Raw genomic sequence first — 21776 nt, forward strand, 5'->3', positions numbered from 1 at the left:
TAAGAACTAAAATCAGTTACAAATTCTGAGTAGTATATTTGTTGTAAAATATTTACGTAAATTGACTGAGATTAAAGATGCAATAACGTTTTAGGATTAGTATACGGGCAGTCCCCGGCTTACGCCGTTCCGAGGTTACAACGCTTTTCAATAACATTTATCAGAAATTATTTCCAGGTTTACGACTTATGTTCCAGGGTTATGGCGCATACAATGCTGATCTGGTAGGAGAAATATAACTCCAAAAATGCAAAATAATCAATACTTGAAGGTTTTTTTAATGAAAAGTGCAATAAGAATGCAGTTTACATAGTTTTTAATGCACCCAAAACATGAAAAGTAAGGTTTTCTGAGGCTTTTTGACGATGTTCCGGCTTATGATGATTTTTGGCTTACAACACGTCTCGAGAAAGGAACCCCCGTCATAACCCGGGAACTGCCTGTATATGAATGTTCTATTTCTTTGCACTTTTTTTTTTTGCCAAATTTACAATTATAACTGGCAAATTATCATAAAAAAAAAGAACTAAAACCAACAGCAATCCCTGGATATATTTATGAGCAAATATGTAAAAAGATGTCACGGGAGAGAGAGAGAGAGAGGGAAACACTACATGCCCCCTTGAAATCAAGTTGTACATTACTGACTCATGAAACGTCTAGCATCGGCAAGCTAAGCCAGTTCAAAAGTTGCCTTTAGTAAATTTATGGGCTACTGAAGTAAGTAATGGAGCCTCTTTCCTACCCGATTTCTCCAAATCGATTGTTACTCGGCAGGAGGTAATCCGTCCACCACTCAAAACCTGTTATTGTTACTCATATGAGGGTATCTGTCCAATTAGGATTAAAGAAGTTTACCAGGTAATTAAGAAGAGAACAAATGAAATAGTAGAGGAAAAGTAAAAGGCCATTAGCAAAGCCGCTGGGCTTGAGCAGGGACACCGTGAAGAAAGTTTAGTACCTTCTGTTGTAAGGTGTGTGAGTTATCTCTGTTGGCTGGGTTGTTGATTTTGATTAGGCTGGCTTTATGCCAGCATGGCTCTTGCTCGTAGAACAGCCTGTAAATCGGTTGGCTGAGAAGATCTAGGAGTTCCAGACAAGGCTTTCTACTTTTCTCACACCTTACTGCACTTACCATGGACAAGGACCTGTGCTGTTGCTGGCATAAGTGGGCTACATCTAAAGAAACCAACCAGCCATGCTAGATACCCATTTACAATGTCCAAACTTTCCTCTAAACTTTCTGATAAAGGCACTGTTCATAAAATGAAGTGTTCAAAATTTATTTCCAATTTGCTTGTGATATATTTCTCTTAATGCTTGGATGGCAGTAATTTCTGGTGAGATAGAGTTAAAAATCAAGAATGATGCATATCTCAGAATTCTCAGAATGCAGGATAACACGCACATAAATGTTTCTGTTTATTGAGTTTACAATCTACAGCCAATGTCAAGATACCAGAAAGAAAGCCTTGATAGAAATTTGTCAGAAATTCAGCATTTCTAGAGTATCCAACTACTGCAAGTTGCAATTGATTGAATTATATTTGAATGTAATCACAATTTATTTACTAAGAACAAACCCTTGGGTATGCCCTATGAAAGTTATGTTAACTCATTTATCTAGTTAAACTATATATTGATTGTTGTAATATAAAGAGGCTGCATATCATGCATTTCAACTCCCCCTGATCCCAACTCCTTGATGTGGTGGGGGGCTTAGGAATCTGCTGCAGAGAGAGTATGCTCTCTTAAACCTACTCTCCCTGCTGTGGTTTTAATGAAACATTGGGACCTTTAACTCCTTCACTCCTCCTCCTATAAATTTTCCCCCTTCCCTTCTTCTTTCGTTGATGATCTTGGCATTTTATTGGATTACTGAATTGACTGCTCTTCTAACTAGATGGAGGGTGGAATTGGACGGCATGCCACTCCACCCATAAAACTAGAGTACCTGACGTGGTCGAGCGAGGGGAAATTTTTATGTCAAGCCATACCCACAGTGCCGGGTCTGATCTCGAGTGACTGACGACCCTCAAAGCACTGTGGGTGTGGCGTATATCCAGGTGAGGGTCCCAGGACAGTTACCTCTGTGTGTGACAGTTTTGCTCCTCCCCCAGTTGGGCCTTTTTGGTGAGAGGGACCCCAGCCTGGACGAAATGAATTTTCTTCATTTTATGGCAATCCATATAAACCTCCCCCTTTACACCGATGACAACCTCTTGCTCGTAAAAGGACGATATGGTACAGCCTCTTGGAAAAGGATCTAGTTTGGTAACAATGGCCCCTTATACTCCTTCTAACCCAAACCAGTATAGTTTTGGATTAAGGAGGAAAAATCTAAACAAGGAAAAAAATAGGAAGCTTAGGAAAATTGAAGTAATGCCAGGTGTGTTTGAGCCTGCTGCATATGATAAATTTTTAACTTCGTCCTTAGAGGAAGGCAAATAGAAGGTTCAGATATTTTTTAAATATATAGAGAAATAGTTACATGTTTAGGCAGAAAGTAGGCAGAAAGCCTAAAATTTCCTCCTTAGGCCTAAAATTTTCTCCTTAGAGGTACAGTCACCATCTGAAAGCAGCAAGTGGAAAGAAATTTAAACAATTAGTGGTAACAAGATTAAATGTGAGCCTCATAAAACTTATAACCAGAGCAGAGGTGTCATCTTCTCCAAAGCTCTAATGAAATTTTCTGAGAAATTATTAAAAGAGTTAAACGATCAAAATGTTACAGGGGTCAAGAGAATAATGAAAAAAGAACATGGAATACTCTGTCCACAGCCTTTATTAACCCTCTTACGCCGACTGGACGTATTTTACGTCGACATTTTTTGTCTCCCGTGTGCCGACTGGACGTATTTTACGTCGACTGACAAAAGTTTTTTTGTTCCGATACGTAATACAAACCATCGGTCCTTTAACAATAGGAAGTAGCTAGCGGCAGCTGGAACGGTCGTAAGCTTCGAACAAGGGGAGAACGGTAGTTAACTGCTTGTCCGACAGTCGCGCGCCGCGCGACTGGGAGGTAAACAAATCACTTTTGCTTTCGGCCGCGGGTGTGAAGGACGTGTTCGTCATCGCTCTCTGCCCGCTTCATCGTCGTATGCTTTGTTTATATTGTGTTTTCTACTAATGGTTTGTTTGACTTGAATATGAAACTGTAAGTACACTGTTTTCATTTTCATTACTTAATTATGAACCAACATGGAGCTATCGCCGTAGATGCGGCGATTTCCTCTCTGTTCATGAATTGAACCCTTGAATTATGTCTCGGTGCCGAGGGCGGGCGCTCTCGCGCCGAGTCATGTATTTTGGGCGAAAGTGTGTAATTGAAAAATGTAAGTACTCTTTTCATTATATTTTTGCCCTGTGCGTTCGTTACCGAGTGTGTGATTGCGCTCAGCACGAGCCTTTTATTTTGTATATAGAATGCAATGAAGTGGATTCGCAATTGCAATATTCTTTTCATTTTCATTTATTTATTTGCATGAAATTTAATTTGGATCAATTTTCGTTCTTACCCGGGAATTGATCCTTACGATTATTTTATGTGAAAGTGAAATCGCAAGTGCAGTATTCTGTTTCATTTTCATATATTTTATTTTGATAGCATCATATTATTTGGATCAAGTTTCCGTTCTTACCCGGGATTGATCTTTTCCCCTTTAAGTTCAATGAAGTGAATCGCAAGGGCAGTATTCTGTTTCATTTTCATATTACTTTTCACTGCTGTGCGGGGGTAGGGGAAGCGAAGGTCTGCCAGGAAGTTGTCGGAAAGCTCTCCCGCGACTCCCTTGGTATCCGATTCTTCGTCTTCCTTCCTGCCCCCCGCTCAGCTTCTTCGTTGTATTTTGTATTTGGGGTCTTCCTTGCGTTCGGGGTGGGGTGATGCATGTCTTCCCCCCGTGCGTGAGGGAACCCCTCTTACTAATCTATCTATGTTACCGCAGGTGCTACATCCGTGGGAGACGACCTTGGACAGGTATGGACCACCGCGGCTGCGTCCAGGGCGTGCCTAGCATCCACGGGCTGCTGCAGCGTCTAGCGAGGTCTGGGGCGGTCTCCACTACTACCACGGCCGCTTATGCTGCTCCCCCCCCTCCTGGTCTACACTCCCCATGCTGTGTCGGTGACGCCGTCTGCCGCTACTAGGGCCGCCGCCGTACCGAGGGGGAGTTGCCGCCGCCGCCTGTTTTCTTCGTGTTGCCTGCCCCAGACTTCCGCTGTTCCAGCAGCTCGCCCCTGGACCGGCCGCCAGTACCAGGTTCCGCTGGCTGCCGATGCTTCTACCGAGGCGATCGCTGGCCTGCCGTACCTGCCGCTGATGTGATTCCCGCTGTTGGCTTGGCTGTCCCTTCTGGGTCTACCGCTGCCGCTGTTCCTGCCGCTCCTGGAGCTTGGTTGCTGTTCCTGTCGCTCCTGGTTCCTGAGCCTGTCCATGATGGTCCTGCCCACGGTGTGTCTTCCCCAGTCCCAGGTCCTTCCGGACAGGTGCAGTCGGGCCGTGTTGCTTCGGCAATAGCCCCGGCTCCGGCCTGGATGGAGGACCTGACGACTGTCCTGCGTGAGCTGACGAGGAGAGGAGAAGAGGAAGCTGTCATCTTCGTCTTCATCGTCTGCTGCTGCCTCTTCCCCTTCGACTTCCAAGGCCCATAAGCCGAAGAAGAAGAAGGCTGCCTTCCCCCTAAGAAGTCTCCTTCGGGAACTTCTAAGGGCCCGTCCCACCCCGGTGGGACGGGGGGTCCTTCTGCTGGTCCTCCTGCTCCTTCGGGAGCGGGGCCCGTCTCCCCTTCCGTAAGGAAGAGATAGACGAGGACCAGGAGGAGTATCGGTTAGCTCTGGTACTTCCTCGCCTGGTGCTAGCGGCGATGCCGCTACGTCAGGTTCCGGCTCGGTCTCTCGTTCGCGAGAGATCCCGAGTGTACGTTCTCCCTCGGGAGACCGTGCAGCCAAGTTTCGGCGCCAGAGTTCGCTCGGCGCCAAGACGCGGCACGGAGCAGAAGGCTGGTGAGAGACCGCTCAGGTGACTCCTTGCCAGGCCAGCGGCCGCTCTTGCAGCGACCAGCTGGTAACCCGGGTTTTCCCCCCTAAGAAGGCTCCTTCGGGATCTTCTAAGGGCCCGTCTCGCTCCGCCGATTTGGGGAGCTCTTCTGCTGGTCCTCCTGCTCCCTCGGGAACAGGGCCCGTCTTTTCTTCTACCAAGGAGAAGAAGACGGGGACCAGAGGAGTACCAGCTTCGGCTGGCACTTCCTCGCCTGGTTCTAGCGGTTCTGCCGCTAAACCAGGATCCGCCTCGGCTTCTCGTTAGCGAGAAGTACCGAGTGGACGGTCTCCCGCGGGAGACCGTCCAGCCAAAGTCTTGACACCCGAGCTCGCTCGCCGTCAAGACCGAAGCGCGGAGCAGAAGACTGGCGAGTGTCGTGCAGACGACTCTCGCCAGGCCAGTGGACGCTCTCGCAGCGACCAGCTGGCTGCTCGGGTTGACGTGACGGTCGCTGACCAGCCACGGGTTGAGGCGAGGAAGGGGTCCCCGCGGCCGTCGGTACCAGCCACGGCTGGTACCAGCGGCTCGACGCGTCGAGAGGACGCTCGCCGGTCTCACCGCGACAGCGAGCCTAGCAGGTCACCTGACGCCGCTCCCATCGGGACCGGGCGGAGACGGTAACCAGCAACAGCTCGCCTGACGCTAGAGATCAGCGTCGACGTTCTTAGCCGAGCCTCATCGCCCCAAGGCGAGCGTCAAGGCTAGGCCTGCTGCTCGATCGCCACCGCGGATTGACGATCAGCAGCAGCCCTCCAAGCACGCTGGTCCTGCCAGCGAGCTAGGGGGGAGCGTCAGGTCTGCCTCTCCTGTACCTTCAACCTCCTCGGGCTACACCGGGAGGAGCGAGGTACCTATGAGTGATCGCGAGAGGTGCGCCGCTCGCGATCCCGCTATGACGCCGTATGGACCAGGCACGGTTCTAGGACCGACCAGGACATACGCGCAAGTAGCTGGAGGCGACCGTCAGGGGTCTGCCGCTGTTCCTCCTTCTGAAGGAGGAGTATCTCGGGATCTGTTCTTGTTGGAGGGACTGGACGGTCCTACTCCGCAAGACGCGGTTATTCCCGAGATACAGAGGAATTTGCAGAAGTCATTAAGCTGATTCATCAGCATAATGACCTTGCGGAAGGATTGCCGCTCCCACCAACAGAGCCCACGTCTCTGCTCGAGTCGTTTTGGGGCCCGAGAGGGAACCCAAACCGACGGTGGGTCTGCCGCGATCGGAGCTTGCCGATTCTGTCTCGAACCAGAGTCTCTCGTCTCCGGACAAGAAGGCTCTCTCAGTTCTGGCCGGTCGATCAAGCTACTTCCACCTCCTCTACTGCGACAGCGGCGTTTCTACGTGTCTTCGGACACCGTATTTAAATACTCCTTCGGTCCTCCTGAGAGGTTTCGACCTCGACGAGGACTGGAATGAGTCGGAGGACGGTATCGGCTCTCTCCTGTCAGGTGTCGATCAGCCCCACCCAGACGACGTTCACAGTGGCGGCAGACCCTTACCTACAGTGAGAGTTCGTAACCCTCCGCGGGAAAACGTTTTCTCCTGACGATACGTTTTCCCAGACTCCTTGCGATGGCTGCTCCTACTCTTCTCCAACTGCTAGTTCCACTGGGAAGGTGAGCGAGTATCCAATTTCTCCCCCATTCCCTCTCTCCTTACGGCTACGAGGGAAAGGGGAGGGATCCTACGGAGATTTCTCTGTAGGATCCCACGTTCGGGACTGCGCTACCGGGGGGACCTTCGGTCCTACCCGACCCGACGTAAGCCCCGGTCGTTGAGGAGGAATCCTGCCCCATTCTCGATTTCTACGGGAATCGAGAGGACCACCAGCCGATATCGTTTGACGAATTCGGTGGGGGTTTCGCAGACTGCTTAGAATTCTACGGAATTTCTAGCGCATTCAGTGTTCGAGTTTTTTACGATCTCCAAACACTTGGGCGAGACCACGGTCCAAAGTGAGCGAGACGAGAATCCCCGATATGTTACACGATAATCGGGAACCTTGCCTATGCTCGAATTCCTGGAATTTCTAGCATTGGGAAGAAGACTGCTGCTGAAAGAAACTATCTCACAGTAGGCGACCAACCTGGAATAGAGAAGATTGGACGGGAATATCCAGTTTGGCTTGAACTATCGTCTTAGTATTCTGTTCACCATTGAAGCTTTCCTTCGAGGAAGACTTCTCCTTCACTCTCTTTGATAGAGATCGAAGGTGGTCGATCTCCAATCCTTATTTTGTTTTCTTGAAGGAAAGAAATTAGGATGGAGATCGTTGTTCAGAATCCTACAAATATACTACGTATATTAACCTCGCGACATGATTCTACTAAGCAGTTGAATTGTCCGAGGGGTAGGCGCATATCCTAGTTAATCTACGGATTGCGACTTATAAGACAAGTATTCTAATTGAACTGCAACTCGGGGTTGCCTGCAACCTCCCAGGAGTTTTCAGTTTCAATTTTATATACTTACGGTTTTGTCACGACAACACCATTTCAACTTTTATATTTACCGAAATTCGTTTCGCCTAAATATAATTGCTCGAGCATATCTTTTATGCTCGGTAGTTCTAGCCGAACGCATTCCTTCGTGGAATAATAGATTACCTGGCAACTCAGGATGACGAGTCAGCGAGAGCTCATGGCTCAACTACTGCGTATTGAACTGCCTGATAGCAGCTCAGTATCAGCTGGGCCTCCGAGATGCACGGTCTGTATGTCTCTCTCTCCCCTGCTTTGATTGACTACCGCCAACCGTATCTCTGCCCAACAATCATGGACTTAGGTCTCTGATTAACGGGGATTCTCGCAATAATGAAGGACCATCTACTGCTGTGACGCTAGATTCCATCGCCTTCGACATTGCGAGAATTTTCAACAGAGATATCTCTTGACTCTTTCATCTTTCTGTTTACCGCACGGTAACAGAAGTCTGTACAAGTCTCCCGCTGCATCGCACTGCGATAATGCGAATGATTTTGCAGACATCTGAGTTTGTCTTCAAAATATCTCGTATTCGTAGGTGTACAATTGTTCATTGTTCAACCCGAATTACAAGATGTGTCAGAAGACATCGCCTACTCTCCGACCTGACAGCTCTACTTCCACAAAAATGTTCAGCCCATGAGAAGCAGTTCTTCAGGCGGCTTTCCCCTGTGTTTTCATTACTGAAGAACGCCCCGCTTTCATTGCAACTACGACTTCTCACCGGACAGCAATGAAACAGCGGTTAGCGTTTTCAGTCATTTGTAAGCACAGGTTATGAATCTTGAGAATCCTTCTCTCGATTCATCTGTGAAGACGTAGGTTGCATTCAATATCTACCTTCGTCTTCAACGGTACATAGTGTTGTTTCTCCTTAGCTGAGATTCAACAACCATGAGATGTTTTACCTTCAGGGACCTTGGTCTCTAGAAGGCAATTGACTTTCGCCTGTTGGGCACATGCCTTAAGAGAATCATCACCTCACTGTCCGGCATTGGTGACAAACAAATACATTATTTGTTTGGTCTCTCGGCATAACCCTTTAAAGGCGAAAGTCACGTGACTTACTCGGATGCTTTGACAACTTGCCTCCTACCGAACGCAGTCAGTCGGCAGCTGTCAGAGCGCCCGAGTCAGTTACGAACTATGCTGTTGACTTAGTTCGGTTGTTACAGAGCAATCATTACTTCGTTTTAATAGCTTGTCACAGTACCTATACCATCGACACCCACCATGGAGTGTCGGTGTCCTATCCACTACCGAGAACTTCGCTGCATGGGGATAGGAGGATGCGAGAGACTTCGTGGCAAAACGGACAGACCAGTATGGGTACTGGACATCACCGAAGTAGAGAAGAGGGATAGGTCATGCGACTATTTCCTTCTTTTCCTCTGAGGAACTGCATGACTTCTCCTGCGAAGTCAAGCATCCAGGGGATGGGGATCCGTGACGCTCGATTTCGTACCGAACTTCGTAGCGAAGACTCAGAACCCTTCGGTCCCTGACGATTGGTTCGAGTCGTTCACAATCCCCTCCCTAATGGACTTCACCGCCTTCGATGCGAAGGAGATGCTGCCTTGTCCGCAAGAACTTCTCCGTGGCGCAGGTACTGAAGGCAGGGGTCTGGTCCAACCAGACCACATGCCCTTCCTTCTACCTTCGGGATATTGCCCACAGGTCCTTGGATCTTTTTCCTTGGGACCCGTGGTGGCTGCTCAACACGTTGTGTAGCGAACCCAGACCCTCGCAGGCTGAACAGCATCGAGTCCTGGTGTGACGTAAGAATGGATGAGTGAATGAGAGTGTGACTGGCTCCTCTTCCCATCTTTTTCTTCCCTCTACCTGTGGAGAGAGGGAACACGGTCGTCACCCTGCTGGACTAAGGACAAGATGCAGGTGAGCTACTCAACAGAGCCCCATCCTATCCCTTTCACTAGGGATAGGAGCGTATATCCACCACTTCCTCCAACAAGGGGGAGGAAGTGGATGCCAGCTTGAGACAACCCATACTTTATGTTGCCTCTTGCAAACAGGAACAAGTTCTTGCTTGCTGGTACGAAGAGATACGCTTGCCTCTCTCTTAGTACTCGGCCCAGAGGTCTGACCATTGATCCTGCGGTGCACACCCCGATCAATCGGACAGAGGCTTGGATCCCTCCCTCGCTCTTACGACCAGGGAGGCATTCCAGGGATGGACGAACACCAGTCTGTTCATCAAAAGACTCAGATTCCTCCCACCAAGAAGTGAGTCTTCCTATTGTTAAAGGACCGATGGTTTGTATTACGTATCGGAACAAATGACAATTTGTCGAAAATTGCATTTTTCCTAACTATACAAACCTGAGGTCCTTTACATATAGTCCCTCCTCATGCCACCCCTCACTCTGCGTATTTTGCATGGGCCAAAAGCAAAAGTGATTTGTTTACCTCCCAGTCGCGCGGCGCGCGACTGTCGGACAAGCAGTTAACTACCGTTCTCCCCTTGTTCGAAGCTTACGACCGTTCCAGCTGCCGCTAGCTACTTCCTATTGTTAAAGGACCTCAGGTTTGTATAGTTAGGAAAAATGCAATTTTCGACAAATTGTCATTTTAAAATTCGCGGAAAAATACAGTGGTACCTCGAGATACGAAATTAATCCGTTCCGAGGCGGCCTTTGTATAATGAGTTTTTCGTATCTTGGAACACATTTTACATGTAAAATGGCTAATCCGTTCCAAGCCCTCCAAAAACACCCCATTAAATTTCATAATAAAGCTAAATTGACCTATAAACAATGAAATACTACAACAATTTGGACCATTCAATACCTAAATTAAGAATAAAAATCGAAAACCTGTAAATAAAGTGTATATTAGCGTACAAGAAATATTATTACTGTAACGTAAAATGTGGAAGCTTACCTTTTGAGTGAGGCTATCTCCGATAGTGTTGGCAGAGGAGAAGGAGGACAAACGGCAGATAACGTACGTACGTACGTACACTTAACTTTATGAAAACACAAAAAATTCAAGGAAAACCATAAAACTAAAATTTACGAAACACCTTAACAAAACTGTAACACTTAACTTAGAAATTACGTAAACATTTTATTTTTATTTTTTTTTATTTTTAACTTTTTTTTTTTTTTTTTTTTTTTTTTTTTTTTTTTTTTTTTTTTTTTTTTTTTTTTTTTTTTTTTTTTTTTTTTTTTTTTTTTTTTTTTTTTTTTTTTTTTTTTTTTTCTTTTACATAGGCTTCTTTTTTTTTTTTTTTTTTTTTTTTTTTTTACAGAATTTCAACTTCATCACTGCTTTCAACGTTCTGTTTTTCATCACTTGGTTCTTCCTTTTTGTTTTCAACTTTCTGTTTTTTATCACTTGGTTCTTCCTTTTTGCTTACTCCTGCTAATGCTGAAGGCCTCTTTAAAAAATAACGATCCAAGGAAGATTGCTTCTGCCTACTTTTCACAATGTTCCTGAAACGACTCAAGCAAACGTCATCGAACTGCGCAAGCATATGACCTGTGTGAGCCTTTTCGGGGGTGTCTTTTTTCGATAAACAATTGCACTTTATGAAAAGCGCCTAGAATATCCTTAATTTCTGCCGTTGTCATAGGCTCCTCCTCCTCTTCCTCGCCGCTGCTAGAGAACTCCTCTTGAACGACGTTAAGTTGCATGGCCTCCAACTCCTTCAGGTCATCCGTCGTAAGCTCCTCTTGGTGCTCCTCGAGAAGGTCGTTGATGTCGTCTTCGTCGACGACCAGCCCCATGGACTTGCCGAGTGCAACGATCTCATCAAGATCTGGTTCCAAAACAGTTTCGGGATCATCAACTGTTTCCGACTCTGCAGTACCAGCTTCGCCCACGTCGAATCCCTCGAAGTCTCTGGCGGATACGGCATCAGGCCAGAGTTTCCTCCACGAGGAATTCAAGGTTCGCCTCGAAACCTCCTGCCAAGCTAGGTCAATGAGTCGGATGCAAATGACGATGTCGAAATGCTCCTTCCAAAATTGACGCAAGGTGAGGTTTGTGGTATCGGTGATGTCGAAACATCTCTTGAAAAGATGTTTCGTGTACAGCTTCTTAAAGTTCGCTATCACTTGCTGGTCCATGGGCTGGAGGAGAGGGGGGGTGTTTGGCGGAAGAAAAAGAATCTTAACGAAGGAAAACTCCGCTAGGATATCTTCCTCGAGGCCAGGAGGGTGGGGAGGGGCATTGTCCAACACCAGCAGACATTTCAGGGGGAGGCGCTTCTCTTCCAAAAAACTCTTCACAGTCGGGCCGAAACACAGATTTACCCACTCCGTGAACAAAAGCCTCGTTACCCAGGCTTTTGCATTAGCCCTCCACATCACTGGAAGCTTCTCCATCAGCACCTTGTGGGCCTTGAAGGCTCGAGGAGTCTCAGAATGATACACCAGTAGGGGCTTCACCTCGCAATCCCCACTGGCGTTTGAACAAAGTGCGAGCGTAAGCCTGTCTTTCATAGGCTTATGCCCGGGTAGCTTCTTCTCTTCCTCCGTGATGTACGTCCGACGAGGCATTTTTTTCCAAAAAAGGCCAGTCTCATCACAATTGAAGACTTGCTGAGAACTGTAGCCTTCCTTGGTCATCATCTCGTCGAAAGGCTTCTTAAATGCTTCGGCCGCTTTCGTGTCCGAGCTGGCAAGCCGTTCCCCATGACGCACCACCGAAAGGATGCCAGTCCGTTGCGAAATTTCTTGAACCAGCCATGCGAAGCCTTGAACTCTGGGGTTGGCGTTGAAGTCCCTTCCCCTCCCTCGTCTTCCGCCTGCGCAATCAAATCGCCGAAAATAGCACTGGCCTTGTGAGCGATTGCTGTCTCCGTTACTGTATCGCCAGCGATTTCTTTGTCTTTTATCCAGATGAGGAGCAGCCGTTCCATCTCGTCGTGCACATGGCTCCTCTTGCTGGACAAAATAGTGATGCCCTTCGATGGTGGTAGTTGCTTTGATGGCATCCTTCTGTTTAAGGATGGTGCCTATTGTCGACGGATTACGGCCATATTCCTTTGCGATCACACTCAATCGCATACCAGCTTCGTACTTCTTTATGATCTCCATCTTTGTCTCCAGAGACAGCATGCGCTTCTTTCCGTGAATTTCAACTTTCTTGGGACCCATGACTACGTTAATTTACGTAAAGTTACACAAATACGTAATAATACAGTCTTCGCACAACACGATAATATGTACTGCAACGAAATCACTAACGAATTTACGTTACTAAACGAAATCGTTGGAGCGAACGAATGCCGATTGCGTACGGTAAAGTTTCGGGTGCGGAGTGGCCGAGCTAAGGGACGCCAGCGCGTACGTATAGAAGATGCAAGATGGGAGGGATGCTGTCCAATCAGAGAGAAGGATCTCATGGCTTGGCTAGCATCAGGAACCAATGGGAGAGCAGGAGGATGGTGGCGAGTCTACTAGCACTAAGATGGCGGCGTGCGGCGCGAGTTTCAAAATTGTTATCGGGCGAATCTCGGACTTTCAGAAACCTTTCGTATCTTGAAAACTTTTCGTATGTAGAGCAGTAAAATTTTTCGCATTGGCTTTCGTAACTTGGATTTTTCGTTAGTTGGATTTTTCGTTAGTATCTCGAGGTACTACTGTACTTATAGGCCTACCAGCCTAAAACTTTTGAATCACGCGCCTTGGGGGATGCTGGAAGTTCACGGATCAAGGTGTTGTTTTGTTTACAATCGTTACGCAGGCGCGCAAGCGCGAATTTCTTTCTTGCCGCACTAAAATGTATCTGTGACACATCTCTGAAATTATTTCGTCACTTTGACATAATTTTTGTACCATTGTAAATTAGCCGTTACATGAAGTATTATATATGAAAATGTGCGCATTTTTATGTAGAATACAACAATAAAATACTCATGATTTTAGCTTTTATCAGTTTTGAGATATTTTCATATAAATAACGATAATTGCCAAACTTTCAACCTTTGGTCAACTTTTTTGACTACCGAAATGGTAAAAAAACGCAATTGTAAGTTAAAACTCTTATATTTTAGTAATATTCAATTATTTACCTTAATTTTGCAACTAATTGGAAGTCTCTAGCACAATATTTCGATTTATGGTGAATTTATGAAAAAACTTTTTCCTTACGTCCGCGCGGTAACTCTTCGGAAAAAAATCATACATGCTATTGTGGTAATGTTTGCACCATTTTAAAATTAGCCGTTATATAAAGTTTTATATATGGAAATGTGCGCAATTTTATGCGCAATGCAACTAAAAACAACCCATGGTTGTAGCTTCTATCAGTTTTGAGATATTTTCATATAAATAACGATAATTGCCAAAATTTCAACCTTCGGTCAACTTTGACTCTACCGAAATGGTCAAAAAACGCAATTGTAAGCTAAAATGCTTATATTCTAGTAATATTCAAGCATTTACCTTCATTTTGCAACAAATTGGAAGTCTCTAGCACAATATTTCGATTTATGGTGAATTTATGAAAAAAATAACATTTTCTTTACGTCCGCGCGGTAACTCTTCCGAAAAAATCATATGTGCGATTGTGGTAATGTTTGCACCATTTTAAATTAGCCGTTACATAAAGTTTTATATATGAAAATGTGCGCAATTTCATGTAGAATACAAAAAAAAATAATTGAAGGTTGTAGCTTTTCTTATTTCCGAAATAATTGCATATAAAATATATATATATAAAAAAATTCGACATTCGGTCAACTTTAACTCATCAGATATGGTCGAAAACTGCAATTGTAAGCTAAAACTTACAGTATAGTAATATTCAATCATTTGTCTTCATTTTGAAAGAAATTGGAAGTCTCTAGGACAATATTTAGATTTATGGTGAATTTTTGAAAAAAATATTTGTTTACGTCCGCACGTTACGAATTCATGCATTATTTTGTGATAATATTTTCTCTGTGTTGCTTTTATCATTTTACAATGTGTTATATACCAAAATGATTGCAATTTAGTGTACATTACAAAAAAAAAATAACTTGTTACCTTTAACCGTTTTGCGCACAGCGCGATTTGAATACAATTATATATGAAATTTCGTTTTTGCGCTATCATATATCGCATTATTTATATATGATAATGATAATTTTTTTTTCATTTCTGATGGTTGCATACCAAACTTCAGGCAATGACAAAAAAAAGAGCCAAAAATGAACTCTTAATCTTGAAAACTAAGCGCGCTGTGATTTTTTGAAAAAAATATTTTTTCAGCTTCCGCGCTCACTCCGAAACCCCTCCTGCATACGGGAGACAATTTTTTATTTACCTCTCCGGCGTAAGAGGGTTAATACTAACATTTGATTTCTTGAAACTCTCAGAGATACTTTCAGTGGCTTGGTACCAATTTAAAGTTAGGTCATATATCCCTTCACCTACTATGAGATTCAGGGCCTCTGTAACACGGTTTTTTCGCAATAACTTTTTATCTATGCATTTCATAAATATAACGCTTATTCAGAATACATATTATATCAACACATAAATTTTGAGTGTATTCTGCACTACGTAGGTTGAATAAATTTGGTACTTATAATGTAAAAGTGACCTTTTTTGAAGACGGGCCAACTTACGCAGAGAAAAGGTTTCGAACGCACTCGTTACGTAACTTATGACATCATTTCTTCCCTCTTTCTCGATGGATGATTGGCTATACGTAACGAAGGCTAAACCTCTGGCAACAATGACATACAAATTTAAATACAAGCAAAGCGGTACACCTTTATGAATTCTGGAACCTCTCCACTGATAATTGTCATAATGAACAAACCAACAAAATATGTTAGTAAATACAAAAACACTTTGATTATTAGTCTAACTCCCAAAATAAGTTTCCAAAGAAATTACAGTCTACTTTATAGGTCACAATCAGATTGACAAGATGTAGGGAATAGTTGGTAATTACCAAAAACATAGTAGACAAGCTTGATTTGATAACTGATATATCCAATGTCAAGCAATTTTTATTTATTGGCTATCTACCTACTTACTGAAAAAAAATAGCCCGTACCGTATTTTGGCTCTAAACCTTCACCAATAATTATCGTCAGAATGGTGACTTCATGAGGCTCCACCCACTTTGGCCTCGTTATAATTCAGGATAACACTGAAGGCTACCATGGGCATTGTTGGATTAGAAAATTTAACTTCTGGCTATAAAAATTAATTTCTCAAGTAGTTGTAAGAAGTGCTAAATGATCCTCAAGGATCCCAGCAGTTGGCCTAAACGTTTAATTCATGTATATTACTGCTATACTGTTGCGGCACTACTGCTACAGTAGTATTACTACGCTAGCACTGATACCCCACCCACATCTATTTATCGTTCCGCCATTCATAAAGTCTTTGGGTTTCAGAGCCGATGGAATTTCTGTCTGGTGGATGGGCGGGGCAACATTTAGTCAAAAGGCGTTTGTTTACCTTGCTTACGTAATGAATGTTTTTCGACTCTTGACTCGTAATCATTGGCCATGGCGTCGGCTAGATCATTTTTACTCTATAAAAATTAAAACTATCGGGTTTAGGTTATTGATAATGCTCACAAAATTTGTGTGTGGTTGTAAAATATACATATGTCAACTTTCAGCTACATCCGATGCTTTGAAAAGGAGCAAAGTCCAAAAAACCGTGTTACAGAGACCCTGAATCTCATAGTAGTTGATGTTTTCACTGCCAAATGTATGGCCGTGTAAATACAGCTTGCCGTAGGAAAGCAAAGGGTGAAGTTAAAATATGTGTAAACTGTGGACAGGAGTCACATGGATCATGTAGCAAAGCTCCTAAATGTGTGAACTGTGGAGAACATCCAGCATCAGATAAGAAATGCGAGAGATATCTTTTTGAAAAAGAAATAATGGCTGTCAAGACCAAAGAACGTATTGGTTTCTTTGAAGCAAAAAAGAAGGTAGCAAGCAGCTTTAACCCAGGAATTCTCACCTTTGCTGCAGTCACCAAAAGAAGAGAAATGCAAAACAATTCATCAAATAATTCAAATCCTAGAACTCAATTGAACAAGAGATCTCGATGTGATGATTGTATTATACTTCCTGATAGTAAAAGCCTTAACTCCAGAGTAGACAGCTTTAAGACCGTCATCTCGGATCCATTGTCTTCTCAAGAGGAACAAAGTTCCTTCACCCTAGATGGACCTTTGAGTCCATCTCCAACATCGTCAGAGCTGCCAATGGCAGCCTTACCATATACCTCTGAGGAGCTATTAGCCACTTCATTACTTCTATCTGGAGAGTCCAATAATAACATAATAACATATTACTTAGGACAGAGGAGCCAGCAGCTCCTCTCTCTGGAGACCCCATTAAAAGTCCACCACCTAAGACAGAGGAGCCAGCAGCTCCTCTTTTCAAATTCTTGCAGCCCGTCTGTCACTTTAAAGATTGGGCACCACCCCTTAAAATCTTCATGTATGGGAAAGGACTCTTCAACAAAAGATGAGTCTCCACCAGTTCTCTCCCCACTGAAAAAAAGTTGGGAGATTCCAAGAAATCATCCCAATCTCTAAACAAAAGATCCCCAAAATTAATCCAAAGGCACCTCAATGTCTGAGGACCCAAAAGATAACAAGGTTTCATCCATCATTCAATGGAATTGTCAAGGACTTAGAAGTAAATTGGAAGAATTAAAAGTACTAATTCATGACTTTAATCCAATGTGTCGCACTTCAAGAAACCATGCTGGGCAATCATAACATTCCCTGTCCTAAGGAATTTTCTCCATACCATTCAGAAAATATTCCTTACAACAGAAGCCATGGGGGTGCACTACTTATGATCCAGTGACATCCCATATGACAGTTTTCAAATACAAACTAACTTGCAAGCAGTAGCTATACAAGTAGTATTTTTAGAGCGAAAATACACCATATGCTGTGTGTATTTACCACCTGGTATGGCCTTTCCTAGTGAAGACTTTACTTCACTGGTTAACTAGCTACCTACACCATATCTAATATTAGGTGATATGAATGCTCGAGACCCCATGTGGGGTGATATAATCAGCAACCAAAGAGGAAACCATCTATCCTCAATAATTAATAACTTAAATGTAGGGATATTAAATACTGGAGAACCAACCCATTTCCATGTACAAACTGGAACTTTATCAGCAATTGATTTGTCGATATGCAGTGAAGATTCAGTTGTTAACTTTTGTTGGGAGGTAATGGATGATTGTTATACCAGTGACCACTTTCCAATTATTATTAGTCTTGCGCAAAGTCCTCCAGTATCTAGACTACCAAAATGGATATAGGAAAAGCCAAATGGCATATCTTAACTGAAAAAAGTTCTGTTGATGCTACTGCAGAAGAATTTCCAATAATAGATGATGCTATTGAAATGATTAATACTACGTTATTTGTAGCAGGCCTCCAATCAATCCCAAGAACGTCTGGTAATTTTGTGCACAAACCTGTTCCATGGTGGGACAGTGAATGCTGTAAGACACACACAGCACTGAGAGTTACCAAAACATGCTATAAAAGACATAAATGTGATCACTAAAAAGTACAGTATCTAAGGCAAGAGCCCAGTTTAGGCTCAAAATTAAGTGATCCCGAAAAAGTTGTTGGACAATATTCATAAGCTCATTAAATGCCAAAACTCCTCTTACTTTAGTATGGAAGAAAGTAAGGAAAATAGCAGGTAAATACATCCCATCAAAACCACCGGTATTAAAAATCAATGATACCAAGGTTGCTGATCCTCAGATTGATGGAGATAATCTAGCCAGTTATTTTGCCGAGGTTTCAAAGAAATGTGATGACAAACCTTATGCAGGAATTGTATAACATACCATTGACAATGAAAGAGTTTGAATCTGCTCTGAAAAGTTCTAAAGACACAGCTCCAGGTCCCGATGATATCCCATATGCTATGATAACACACACTCCAGAATGTACTAAGTGGTTTATCCTTAGTATAATAGTATAATAAATAGAATTTTTAGAGAACACCTATTTCCCTTAGTGTGGGAATTAGCAAAGATTCTACCATTTGCCAAGGCAGGAAAAGATAGCCTGTTAACAAGCAGTTACCGTCCTATTGCTTTAACATCATGTCTCTGTAAAGTTATGGAAAAAATGGTCAATACTCGTCTAGTGTGGTATCTGGAATGCAATAACCTCCTTTCCAAAGCTCAGTGTGGTTTTAGAAACATGCACTCTACTACAGATGTTTTTAAGAATGTAAAACTCTGTTTGTGAAGCTTTTGCAAGTAAGCAACATCATATTACAGTCTTTTTTGATTTGGAAAAATCTTACGATACTACATGGAGGCATGGAATTTTACAAGATTTGTACAATTGTGATTTGAGAGGAGAACTATCACTTTTAATTAAATCCTTCTTCAAATCGCAAAGATTTATGGTGCAAATTGGAGCAACAATGTCAGTTATTCATTACCAAGAAGGAGTGCATCAAGGTAGTGTCTTGAGTGTCACCCTATTTGCATTAGCAATTAATGGCATTGCTTAGATAATTTCTAAAGATATTTTTTATACACTGTTTGTGGATGACTTCTCCTTGTCATTTGCATCCTCAAAGATGGCAGTACCAGAGCGACAATTACAACTCAATATTAACAAAGTTGTCACATGGGCTGAGAAAAGAGGGTTCAAATTTTCTATCGCCAAAACTGTAATAGTACACTTTTGCCGCCTAAGAGGAGCCCATCCCAATCCTGATTTATTTATAAATGGACAACGAATCCATTGTAAGACAGAAACCAAATTCCTTGTATTAATATTTGACAAGCTTAATTGGTCTTCCCATATATCTAACTTGAAAACAAAATGTGTAAAGGCACTAGATTTATTAAGTGTATTATCTCATACTTCATGGGTGCTGACCGAACACAGCTCCTCAGATTATACAAAACTATTATGGTTGCAAAGTGTTCACATCTGCCCCTCTGTATAAATTAAAAGCTTTTTATTCTGTTCATCATGTAGGCATTCGGATTTATACAGGGTCTTTTAGATCTTCTCCCATTGAATGTATGTTAGTGGATGCTGGAGAGCTTCCTCTGGATCTCCATTTCCAGACTTTGCTGGTTCGAAGTTGGATTAGGTTCCAGAGTCTTCAAAATTCTCTACCTAGCATTGCAGTCAGAAATGAAAGATATTTTCCTTATTTTAGAGACCATTCAAAAATACCACACCCATTTGCCTTCAGAGTATGGGAAATCATGACCAATTTAAACATAACCATTACTCGTGTTCTGTCTCAAGTTTTCAGTTATCCCACCTTGGAAGCTACCTTATATTACATATTGTAATTCATCCAAGAAGAATATATCATAAGAAGTGATGCGACTTACATTTTTAGAGCATGCATCTCAGCATGAAAGTGATATCTCTATGTATACTGATGGTTCCAAATCCGATACTGATGTTGGCTATGGAGCCGTTTTTCCAAATTTTGAACTCTGCGGATCATTACCTAATTGTTGCTCTATTTTCACAGCTGAGTAATATGCCATTTTAGTTTTAATTAAGAAAATTTTACTTTGTGAAGATAACAGTTTTACTATTTTCACAGATTCTGTAAGTGCAATTCAAGCCATGAATTTTTATTCAAAACATCCTCTGATTTTAGAGATTTTAGATTGGTTGTTTCTAGTTAATCGAAAAAGAAAAACCGTAAATTTCTGTTGGGTACCAGCACACACAGGAATAGCTGGAAACGAAAAGGCTGATAAGCTAGCGAAAAGGGCTATTGTTCCGACACGGCATACAAACCTTCGGTCCTTTTACAATAGGAAGGTACTAGCGGCAGCTGGATAGGTCGTAAGCTTTCGAACAAGGGGTTCGGTAGTTAACTGCTTGTCCGACAGGCGCGCGCGCGCGACTGGTAGGTAAACAAATCACTTTTGCTTTCGGCCTGCTGGCGTGTGGACGTGTATCATCGCTCTCTGCCCGCTTTATCGTCGTTGCTTTCGCATGGTTGTGTTTTTCTTTTTCTATTTATCTAGTGAAACTGAATTGTAAGTACAATCATTTCATATTTATTTCCATTGAATTCAATTGTGAATTAAAGGATCTTGGTTTCACCACGCCTTCCGATTACCCGAGTGCCGGGACTGAAGGGCGTAAGTGCGGGAATTCATTTTCCCAGAAATGATCCTCGTATTGTGTATGCTCGGTGCCGAGGGCGGGAGAGCGCTCGCTCCGAGCGTATATTTTGGTTGAAGATGTGTAGATGAAAATCGTAAGTAAGTGCTCTTTTCATTTATATTTTTTTGACCTGTATGCTCGTTGCCGAGCGAATGCGCTCGGCACGGAAACTTATTCTGTATGGAAGTGGAATCGCAAGTACAGTATTCTTTTTCATTTTCATATATTTATTTTGATTGTAGCAATACTCATTTTGGATCAGTTTCCGAGCTTACCCGGAAATTGATCTTTTCCCCTTTTTATTTGAATGAAGTGAAATCGCAAGTGCAGTTCTTTTTCATTTTCATATTTTATTGAGATTGCATTGTTTACTGGGATCAATGTTTCCGCTATTTACCGGGAATTGATCCTTCCCCTTTTTATTTGTATGAAGTGAAATCGCAGCGCAGTATTCTTTTCATTTTCATATATATATGATTGCATCAATTCATTATGGATCAAGGTTTCCATAAACCTTGATCCATAAAGGTAAGGAATGGATCCTTTTACCCTTGCGCTCGGTACCGAGGGCGCAAATGCGCTCGATCCGAGCCCTTATTCATTGTGAAGTGAATCGTAATGCAAGATTCTTTTTCATTTTATTCTTTTTATTATTGATTGCATCAATATTTATTTGGTTTCAAGTTCCGCTCAGTCAGGGAATTGATCCTTATGCCCTTGCATTCGGGCCGATGGCACGATTGCTCTCGGGCTCTTATATTATTGTTGGGTACATGGGTGCTGTGCGGGGGGTGGGGGAACGAGAACCCCCCCCGCTCAGCTCCCACAGATGGCCCTTCCCCTTGGGGGGGGGGAGGTTATCGGCGTTCTTCTCCTCGCCCGATCCGTCGAGCGCGGGGGAGGGCGCTCGGTGCCCGATGTACAATTGTATTCGGGGTCTTCCACTCGTTCGGAGAGGGCTCACCCCCCCGCGCGAGGGGACTTCCCCCCACTAATCGCTACTACTGTTATTTCCGCAGGTGCTACTGCCACGAGGGTGGACCTTGGTGAGGTATGGGCGTCCTTCCATTTGCAGGGCGTGCTAGTGTCCAGGGGCTGCGGTTCTATG

At 43.5% G+C, this 21776-nt stretch overlaps 1 protein-coding gene across 1 annotated transcript in view; it reads left to right on the forward strand.

The window, feature by feature from the left end:
• LOC135209147 (large ribosomal subunit protein uL4m-like) overlaps positions 1-21776 on the forward strand; it is an 85058-nt gene that overhangs the window by 46448 nt on the left and 16834 nt on the right. The window lies entirely within an intron of this gene.

The sequence above is a fragment of the Macrobrachium nipponense genome, chromosome 37, assembly GCF_015104395.2.
Source record: "Macrobrachium nipponense isolate FS-2020 chromosome 37, ASM1510439v2, whole genome shotgun sequence".
In the NCBI taxonomy this organism is placed as follows: domain Eukaryota; kingdom Metazoa; phylum Arthropoda; class Malacostraca; order Decapoda; family Palaemonidae; genus Macrobrachium; species Macrobrachium nipponense.